The following is an 11263-nucleotide window of genomic DNA, read 5'->3' on the forward strand; positions in this document are numbered from 1 at the left end:
CTGTATGTGAGTGTATAGATAGGTCAGTATGGGTCTGTATGTGAGTGTATAGATAGGTCAGTATGGGTCTGTATGTGAGTATATAGATAGGTCAGTATGGGTCTGTATGTGAGTGGATAGATAGGTCAGTATGGGTCTGTATGTGAGTGGATAGATAGTTCAGTATGGGTTTATGTATGTGAGTGTATAGATAGGTCAGTATGGGTCTGTATGTGAGTGGATAGATAGGTCAGTATGGGTCTGTATGTAAGTGTATAGATAAGTCAGTATGGGTCTGTATGTGAGTGTATAGATAGGTCAGTATGGGTCTGTATGTGAGTGGATAGATAGGTCAGTATGGGTCTGTATGTGAGTGTATAGATAGGTCAGTATGGGTCTGTATGTGAGTATATAGATAGGTCAGTGTGGGTCTGTATGTGAGTATATAGATAGGTCAGTATGGGTCTGTATGTGAGTGGATAGATAGGTCAGTATGGGTCTGTATGTGAGTGGATAGATAGGTCAGTATGGGTTTATGTATGTGAGTGTATAGATAGGTCAGTATGGGTCTGTATGTAAGTGTATAGATAAGTCAGTATGGGTCTGTATGTGAGTGTATAGATAGGTCAGTATGGGTCTGTATGTGAGTGGATAGATAGGTCAGTATGGGTCTGTATGTGAGTGTATAGATAGGTCAGTATGGGTCTGTATGTGAGTGTATAGATAGGTCAGTATGGGTCTGTATGTGAGTGTATAGATAGGTCAGTATGGGTCTGTATGTGAGTGGATAGATAGGTCAGTATGGGTCTGTATGTGAGTGGATAGATAGGTCAGTATGGGTTTATGTATGTGAGTGTATGGATAGGTCAGTATGGGTCTGTATGTAAGTGTATAGATAAGTCAGTGTGGGTCTGTAACATAGTAACATAGTAAGTTGGGTTGAAAAAAGACATACGTCCATCACGTTCAACCATAATGCCTATATATAACCTGCCTAACTTCTAGTTGATCCAGAGGAAGGCAGAAAACCCCATCTGAAGCCTCTCTAATTTGCCACAGAGGGGAAAAAATTCCTTCCTGACTCCAAGATGGCAATCGGACCAGTCCATGTATCAGCTTGTACTAAGAGCTATCTCCCATAACCCTGTATTCCCTCACTTGTACTGAGAGCTATCTCCCATACTCCTGTATTCCTGTATTTATAGCGCTTCTTATTTTTTTCAACTTAACGCTCAATTCATAGATACGTATGATTTCTTGAACAAGCATAGTATCCAAGGCTATTGTGGTACTAATATCTAAAGTTAGTATTGATGTTGATCAGTATGGGTCTGTATGTGAGTGCATAGATAGGTCAGTATGGGTCTGTATGTGAGTGGATAGATAGGTCAGTATGGGTCTGTATGTGAGTGGATAGATAGGTCAGTATGGGTCTGTATGTGAGTGGATAGATAGGTCAGTATGGGTCTGTATGTGAGTGTATAGATAGGTCAGTATGGGTCTGTATGTGAGTGTATAGATAGGTCAGTATGGGTCTGTATGTGAGTGTATAGATAGGTCAGTATGGGTCTGTATGTGAGTGTATAGATAGGTCAGTATGGGTCTGTATGTGAGTGGATAGATAGGTCAGTATGGGTCTGTATGTGAGTGGATAGATAGTTCAGTATGGGTTTATGTATGTGAGTGTATAGATAGGTCAGTATGGGTCTGTATGTGAGTGGATAGATAGGTCAGTATGGGTCTGTATGTAAGTGTATAGATAAGTCAGTATGGGTCTGTATGTGAGTGTATAGATAGGTCAGTATGGGTCTGTATGTGAGTGGATAGATAGGTCAGTATGGGTCTGTATGTGAGTGTATAGATAGGTCAGTATGGGTCTGTATGTGAGTATATAGATAGGTCAGTGTGGGTCTGTATGTGAGTATATAGATAGGTCAGTATGGGTCTGTATGTGAGTGGATAGATAGGTCAGTATGGGTCTGTATGTGAGTGGATAGATAGGTCAGTATGGGTTTATGTATGTGAGTGTATAGATAGGTCAGTATGGGTCTGTATGTAAGTGTATAGATAAGTCAGTATGGGTCTGTATGTGAGTGTATAGATAGGTCAGTATGGGTCTGTATGTGAGTGGATAGATAGGTCAGTATGGGTCTGTATGTGAGTGTATAGATAGGTCAGTATGGGTCTGTATGTGAGTGTATAGATAGGTCAGTATGGGTCTGTATGTGAGTGTATAGATAGGTCAGTATGGGTCTGTATGTGAGTGGATAGATAGGTCAGTATGGGTCTGTATGTGAGTGGATAGATAGGTCAGTATGGGTTTATGTATGTGAGTGTATGGATAGGTCAGTATGGGTCTGTATGTAAGTGTATAGATAAGTCAGTGTGGGTCTGTAACATAGTAACATAGTAAGTTGGGTTGAAAAAAGACATACGTCCATCACGTTCAACCATAATGCCTATATATAACCTGCCTAACTTCTAGTTGATCCAGAGGAAGGCAGAAAACCCCATCTGAAGCCTCTCTAATTTGCCACAGAGGGGAAAAAATTCCTTCCTGACTCCAAGATGGCAATCGGACCAGTCCATGTATCAGCTTGTACTAAGAGCTATCTCCCATAACCCTGTATTCCCTCACTTGTACTGAGAGCTATCTCCCATACTCCTGTATTCCCTCACTTGTACTAAGTGCTATCTCCCCTACCCCTGTATTCCCTCACTTGTACTGAGAGCTATCTCCCCTTCCCCTGTATTCCCTCACTTGTACTGAGAGCTATCTCCCCTACCCCTGTATTCCCTCACTTGTACTGAGAGCTATCTCCCATACCCCTGTATTCCCTCACTTGTACTGAGAGCTATCTCCCATACCCCTGTATTCCCTCACTTGTACTAGTTGATCCAGAGGAAGGCAAAAAACCCCATCTGAAGCCTCTCTAATTTGCCGCAGAGGGGAAAAAATTCCTTCCTGACTCCAAGATGGCAATCGGACCAGTCCCTACATCAAATTGTACTAAGAGCTATCTCCCATAACCCTGTATTCCCTCACTTGTACTGAGAGCTATCTCCCATAACCCTGTATTCCCTCACTTGTACTGAGAGCTATCTCCCATAACCCTGTATTCCCTCACTTGTACTGAGAGCTATCTCCCCTACCCCTGTATTCCCTCACTTGTACTGAGAGCTATCTCCCATAACCCTGTATTCCCTCACTTGTACTGAGAGCTATCTCCCATAACCCTGTATTCCCTCACTTGTACTGAGAGCTATCTCCCATACCCCTGTATTCCCTCACTTGTACTGAGAGCTATCTCCCATACTCCTGTATTCCCTCACTTGTACTGAGAGCTATCTCCCCTACCCCTGTTTTCCTTTACTTGTACTGAGAGCTATCTCCCCTACCCCTGTATTCCCTCACTTGTACTGAGAGCTATCTCCCCTTCCCCTGTATTCCCTCACTTGTACTGAGAGCTATCTCCCATACCCCTGTATTCCCTCACTTGTACTGAGAGCTATCTCCCCTACCCCTGTATTCCCTCACTTGTACTGAGAGCTATCTCCCATAACCCTGTATTCCCTCACTTGTACTAAGAGCTATCTCCCCTACCCCTGTATTCCCTCACTTGTACTGAGAGCTATCTCCCATAACCCTGTATTCCCTCACGTGTACTAAGAGCTATCTCCCATAACCCTGTATTCCCTCACTTGTACTGAGAGCTATCTCCCATAATCCTGTATTCCCTCACTTGTACTGAGAGCTATCTCCCATACCCCTGTATTCCCTCACTTGTACTGAGAGCTATCTCCCATACCCCTGTATTCCCTCACTTGTACTAGTTGATCCAGAGGAAGGCAAAAAACCCCATCTGAAGCCTCTCTAATTTGCCGCAGAGGGGAAAAAATTCCTTCCTGACTCCAAGATGGCAATCGGACCAGTCCCTAGATCAAATTGTACTAAGAGCTATCTCCCATAACCCTGTATTCCCTCACTTGTACTAAGTGCTATCTCCCCTACCCCTGTATTCCCTCACTTGTACTGAGAGCTATCTCCCCTTCCCCTGTATTCCCTCACTTGTACTGAGAGCTATCTCCCCTACCCCTGTATTCCCTCACTTGTACTGAGAGCTATCTCCCATACCCCTGTATTCCCTCACTTGTACTGAGAGCTATCTCCCCTACCCCTGTATTCCCTCACTTGTACTGAGAGCTATCTCCCATACCCCTGTATTCCCTCACTTGTACTGAGAGCTATCTCCCCTACCCCTGTATTCCCTCACTTGTACTGAGAGCTATCTCCCATAACCCTGTATTCCCTCACTTGTACTAAGAGCTATCTCCCCTACCCCTGTATTCCCTCACTTGTACTGAGAGCTATCTCCCATAACCCTGTATTCCCTCACTTGTACTGAGAGCTATCTCCCCTACCCCTGTATTCCCTCACTTGTACTAAGAGCTATCTCCCATAACCCTGTATTCCCTCACTTGTACTGAGAGCTATCTCCCCTACCCCTGTATTCCCTCACTTGTACTAAGAGCTATCTCCCATAACCCTGTATTCCCTCACTTGTACTGAGAGCTATCTCCCATAACCCTGTATTCCCTCACTTGTACTGAGAGCTATCTCCCATACCCCTGTATTCCCTCACTTGTACTGAGAGCTATCTCCCATAACCCTGTATTCCCTCACTTGTACTAAGAGCTATCTCCCATAACCCTGTATTCCCTCACTTGTACTGAGAGCTATCTCCCATAACCCTGTATTCCCTCACTTGTACTAAGAGCTATCTCCCATAACCCTGTATTCCCTCACTTGCTAGGAATCCATTCAGACCCTTCTTAAAGCTATATAATGTATCAGCCAGTACGATTCGGGGAGGGAATTCCACAACTTCACAGCTCTCACAGTAAAAAAAACTTTTCCGAATATTTAAATGGAACCTCTTCTAAACGGAGTGGGTGCCCTCGTGTCCGTTGGAAGGACCTACTGGTAAATAAAACATTAGAGAGGTGTTATTATATGATCCCCTTATATATTTATACATAGTTATCATGTCACCTCTTAAGCGCCTCTTTTCCAGTGTAAACAGACCCAACTTTGCCAGTCTTTCTTCATAACTGAGACTTTCCATACCCTTTACCAGCTTAGTTGCCCTTCTCTGGACCCTCTCTAACTCAATAATGTCCCGTTTGAGCACTGGAGACCAAAACTGAACAGCATATTCTAGATGGGGCCTTACCAGTGCTCTGTAAAGGGGAAGAATTACCCCCTCCTCCCGTGAATTTATACCCCTTTTAATACAGCTAAAAACCTTGTTTGCCCTTGCAGCTGCTGCCTGGCATTGCTTGCTACAGCCAAGTTTATTATCTACAAGGACTCCAAGGTCCTTCTCCATTATGGATTTGCCTAGTGCAGTCCCATTAAGGGTATGTGGCTTGCATATTTTTACATCCCAGGTGCATGACCTTACATTTATCCACATTTAATCTCATCTGCCACTTAGCTGCCCAGATTGCCAATTGGTCAAGATCCTGCTGCAGGGATGTCACATCCTGGATAGAATTGACTGGTCTGCAGAGTTTTGTGTCATCTGCAAACACTGATACATTGTTTGTTATACCCTCCCCTAAGTCATTTATGAACAAGTTAAACAAAAGTGGATCCAGTACAGAACCCTGAGGGACCCCACTGAGGACCTTATTCCAAGTAGAGAATGTATGTTAGTATATAGATAGATCAGTATGGGTTTGTGGGTGCTGGGTTTACTTGGAAGGGTTGAACTTGATGGACTCTTTTTCAACCCTATGTAACTATATAACTATATTATGATGACATCCACGTTATTACTGAAGTTGTAGATAAACAATACCAACTGCTCTACTTTGGACTACCACCTCGGTGGTCTGTTATGATCTTACAATAGAAATCTATGCTGGACTGCCTGATTTGTTATAGAGCTGCAAAAAAATGCATGTGTTCCTAACCACCGGACATTACTATTAAATTACCTTAGTGACAAAAGTAAAGTTTAATGTGACCTTTGAAATTTTAAATTGTATAATGTATAATTAGTTAGGCTCATGGCTGGGTAAAAAAGTAATCAGGGAGAAAATTGATATCCAGGAACTAATAGACACAGAGACATTGTGTGACAGGTCATAGAGGTATTAAATCTTTCTAATACAATGCACTATACAGTACATCTGTAATACAAAGGGAAATGTGCAAAAGTCTATCAACATTGATACGACTGATATAATAAAAAACACAATATATTTTATTAATATTAATAATATTTTATTGAAGCTTTGTTTGCTAATTAAAAATTAGAAGCTCTCAAATCTGAGAGGTATGTTTAAATTACTGCTTGATATTACTGCATTCAATTCATTTTCCATTATTATGGATCACTTGCATACAAATGACTTTTAATTAAATTAAACCAGTTGCTTTAATGCAGAACAGGGAAACTGAATGTAATCCCTTCAACCAATAAATTATAGAACTCTTTATAGCAGGGGTCCCCAAACTTTAATCTCGTGACGTGAGCCACATTCAAATGTAAAAAGATTTGGAGAGCAACACAAGCATGTAATATGGGCTGTGATTGGCTATCGGTAGCCTCTATGTGTACTAATAGCCTATAGGAGGCTGTGTTTGTCAGTACACATGGTTTTGATGCAGCAAAGACTTGCCTTCTAGCCAGGAATTTAAAAATAAGCACTTGCTTTATGGCCTTTGGGAGCAACATCCAAGGGGTTGATGAGCAACATGTTGCTTGAGAGCCACTGGTTGGGGACCACTGCTCTATAGTATACATTTCACTAGAATGGTAGTATATCCCTGTCAATAATGGTTTAGCAAACAATACTAACTCCTGGTGTGAGCCCTTTATGAGGAAGTGTTGTTGTAATGTTCTTTTAAAGGCTCTTATTTGTCTAAGTGCTTAGGTTGCTTCTGTATTAATTCAATAAGGTTGTAATGGCTCCTAAACCAAGTGCTGACTGACTATACTCTGTATAGCTGTATAGTTAAACCCATAAAGTCTGCCTTCAACCAGAAGAACAATTAACAACTGGGAAACATCCACACATGGTCTGCACTTTCATTCCTAGCTTGGGGCCCATGCACCAAGAAGTTACACCTGGAGCAGTGGTCTGTAGAAAGCACAGCGCCATCACAAGTATGAAAGTTCTGTAGGTAATGTCTGCCATCAGGCATTTTGATCTTCTGTGCCTTGTGGGCCTTGGTTTTTCCTAGCCTGCACATTTGAAGGATCTTTTAAAAAATGTTGCAAGGGTTGGTATCATGTCACTCCTGCTGGATAACATCTCTACCAGTAAATTGACCCTAATAGGTGTAAGTATAAATAGCATTTGCTCCCAGAGTCCATCCCTGCCTGTATGAGTTTGGGAGGTGCAAAGAAATCTATGGTAGACACTGAGCCCAGGACCCCAATTCTGCTAGAAAGTAGTGCTAATTACCATGCCACTTTGCTGCCTTTAAATTATACATATTTATTCCGGTTGCACTGGCTATTATTAAAATTAATCTCCACTATTTATTTTTACATTCTTCTACAGATGTTCCATTGATTTAAAAATAAGTAGGGCCGCCCTTAAATCTTTTCATGTCTAAGAAAGGTCACTACATGAGAGTTAATTGCTTTTTAAAAAAATAATTGCAAACCTATTGTGTAAGAGTCAAACAAATCTATTGTTTTCTAGATCCTGTGACCATAACTTGTCATTTATAATGCCTTATAGCTCTTTTATCAACAAAGGTCGTACTGTTAAATACATATTTCATTAAATCAGTTGACATTATTGCACTTTAGGTTTGTTCATTAATTTTTGCAGTGCCATGTCAGGCATGAACAATAAGTACTTTAATACCTTCTATTATATTAGCATGTTGTGTTTCCTGCTCAGCTTAAAATTATTTTAGTTTTATATTACTTGAAAATCTATAAAGATATCATATCTTTCTATATATTTTTTTCAATTCAGGAATGGGTTCCTTTATCCAGAACAAATTACGGAAAGGCCGTCTCCCATAGACTCCATTACAAGCAAATAATTTTAATTTTTAAAAAGAATTTCCTTTTTTTCCTCTTTTTTCTCTGTAATAATAAAACAGTACCTGTACTTGATCCCAACTAAGATATAATTACCCCTTATTGGGGGCAGAATAGCCCTATTGGGTTTATTTAATGGTTAAATGATTCCCTTTTCTCTGTAATAATAAAACAGTACCTGTACTTGATCCCAACTAAGATATAATTACCCCTTATTGGGGGCAGAACAGCCCTATTGGGTTTATTTAATGGTTAAATGATTCCCTTTTCTCTGTAATAATAAAACAGTACCTGTACTTGATCCCAACTAAGATATAATTACCCCTTATTGGGGCAGAACAGCCCTATTGGGTTTATTTAATGGTTAAATGATTCCCTTTTCTCTGTAATAATAAAACATTACCTGTACTTGATCCCAACTAAGATATAATTACCCCTTATTGGGGCAGAACAGCCCTATTGGGTTTATTTAATGGTTAAATGATTCCCTTTTCTCTGTAATAATAAAACAGTACCTGTACTTGATCCCAACTAAGATATAATTACCCCTTATTGGGGGCAGAACAGCCCTATTGGGTTTATTTAATGGTTAAATGATTCCCTTTTCTCTGTAATAATAAAACAGTACCTGTACTTGATCCCAACTAAGATATAATTACCCCTTATTGGGGGCAGAATAGCCCTATTGGGTTTATTTAATGGTTAAATGATTCCCTTTTCTCTGTAATAATAAAACATTACCTGTACTTGATCCCAACTAAGATATAATTACCCCTTATTGGGGCAGAACAGCCCTATTGGGTTTATTTAATGGTTAAATGATTCCCTTTTCTCTGTAATAATAAAACAGTACCTGTACTTGATCCCAACTAAGATATAATTACCCCTTATTGGGGGCAGAACAGCCCTATTGGGTTTATTTAATGGTTAAATGATTCCCTTTTCTCTGTAATAATAAAACAGTACCTGTACTTGATCCCAACTAAGATATAATTACCCCTTATTGGGGGCAGAATAGCCCTATTGGGTTTATTTCATGGTTAAATGATTCCCTTTTCTCTGTAATAATAAAACAGTACCTGTACTTGATCCCAACTAAGATATAATTACCCCTTATTGGGGCAGAACAGCCCTATTGGGTTTATTTAATGGTTAAATGATTCCCTTTTCTCTGTAATAATAAAACATTACCTGTACTTGATCCCAACTAAGATATAATTACCCCTTATTGGGGGCAGAACAGCCCTATTGGGTTTATTTAATGGTTAAATGATTCCCTTTTCTCTGTAATAATAAAACATTACCTGTACTTGATCCCAACTAAGATATAATTACCCCTTATTGGGGGCAGAACAGCCCTATTGGGTTTATTTAATGGTTAAATGATTCCCTTTTCTCTGTAATAATAAAACAGTACCTGTACTTGATCCCAACTAAGATATAATTACCCCTTATTGGAGACAAAACAAGCCTATTGGGTTTATTCAATATTTCAATGATTTTTAAAAGACGTAAGGTATTGAGATCCAAATTACGGAAAGATCCCTTATCCAGAAAACCCCAGGTTCTAAGCATTCTGGATATACCTGTATATATAATAATATTAACAGAATGATACTTTAATATATCCTTCTAATACTGTACAAATGTGTTTCTGCTTAGAAATGGTCCAGCAAAGTAAACTGTACCCATTTATCAACATTCTCATTTTCACAGTTTTTGAGATTTTTGAAACCACAAATAAACTAATTTTGTCTAAAATCTTTCATTTGTGTGACAGTTTTTATAATCTAACGGGGTTTTTTTTCATTTTTGCTTTCTTAAAAAAGCTGTTTTAATAAATCACTTGGAATTTATATTCCAAGGGATTTATTAAAACAGCTTTTTTAAAAAATCAAAATCGGCCAGGTGTCAACCCTATCCTAGCCTACAGACAATAATATTTGATCCCTTTAAATAAACAGAAATACCAAGGGAAAGTTTATTAAATTTTGAAATGAGTGTGTGCCATGTTTTTTATAAAATTGCAGCAAAAAACATGAATTTGAATATTTTTCAAGTTTTCTAAAATCAAATCTGGAAAGTTGTAATTTAAATAATTTGGAAATGAAACCCCTTCTATTAAAGTCAGTGGTTGGTGTTTATTTACCTTTCATGCCATTTTATAATTTGAGGGTTTTTAAGTTGAACTTTTAAAAATGAATGGAACTATATGTTTTTCGTGGCATAAGAAAAAGTGCAGTTGCAGTCTAGCATAATCATGTTATTTTCCGATTGCAAATACAGCCTTAAGCACTCACAGAAAACCTGCACGTCCTTCAGCAAAAGAAACACAGGACACAACTATAATGGCTAGACTGCAAGCAGGAAACTATGAAGACCAAGCTAAAATGGCAGCTGCTATCTTAAACAAACAGAGAAAACTTCTAGGGCTCTTTACTCAGATATGGTAATGCTTTCTGCAGAATAGTGATGAGCTAATCTGTCCCGTTTCGCTTCACCATAAAATTTGCGAAATGGCAAGAAAATTTGCCAACAGTGAAAAATTTTCGAAATGCATTTGTCACACAATTTTTTTTGTTGCCCACATCTTTTTTTTGTCACCCACGGGTATTTTTTTTTTGTCGCCCACGTTTTTTTTGGACATGACCACTTTTTCTAACCTTTGTTGAAGTCACCCAGTAGGCACCTTGGCATAAATAGTGTGAGAATGACAGCATTTTCAATTTAAACCAATAAAATTCAATGGATGAAATCTGATTGGCTGTTGGTGCCCCCGCCCACTTTTTTAAAACTAAAACTAGTGAACAACTGGGGACCCTGTTGTTAGTACTGTGAGAATGGCAGCAGGTTGAATTTCCCCATTGAAAGTCAACATGTAAAATCTAATTGGCTGTTGGAGGCTTCGCCTCAAAAATTTGTAAATGTTTTCAAAAACGTGAAAATGTTGTGAGCCAAAAAAATATAAAAAAAGACTATGCGTGCAACAATTTTTTATTAACGCACATCATTTTTACATGCGTGACAATTTTTTTGCGAATTTTTATGTGCTGAATTTTGTCACCCGCTTCGTGAAATAATTTGCCAATGGCGAAATTTTTGAAAAACACAGATTTGTTTGGGAACAATAATGAAACATCGAGTTCGTAAATCTCAAAATTATCTAGAAGTAAGAAAAAAATCTGACTATCTCAAAATTGCTTAGTAAATGT

The sequence above is a fragment of the Xenopus tropicalis genome, chromosome 4 (assembly GCF_000004195.4).
Source record: "Xenopus tropicalis strain Nigerian chromosome 4, UCB_Xtro_10.0, whole genome shotgun sequence".
Lineage (NCBI taxonomy): Eukaryota > Metazoa > Chordata > Amphibia > Anura > Pipidae > Xenopus > Xenopus tropicalis.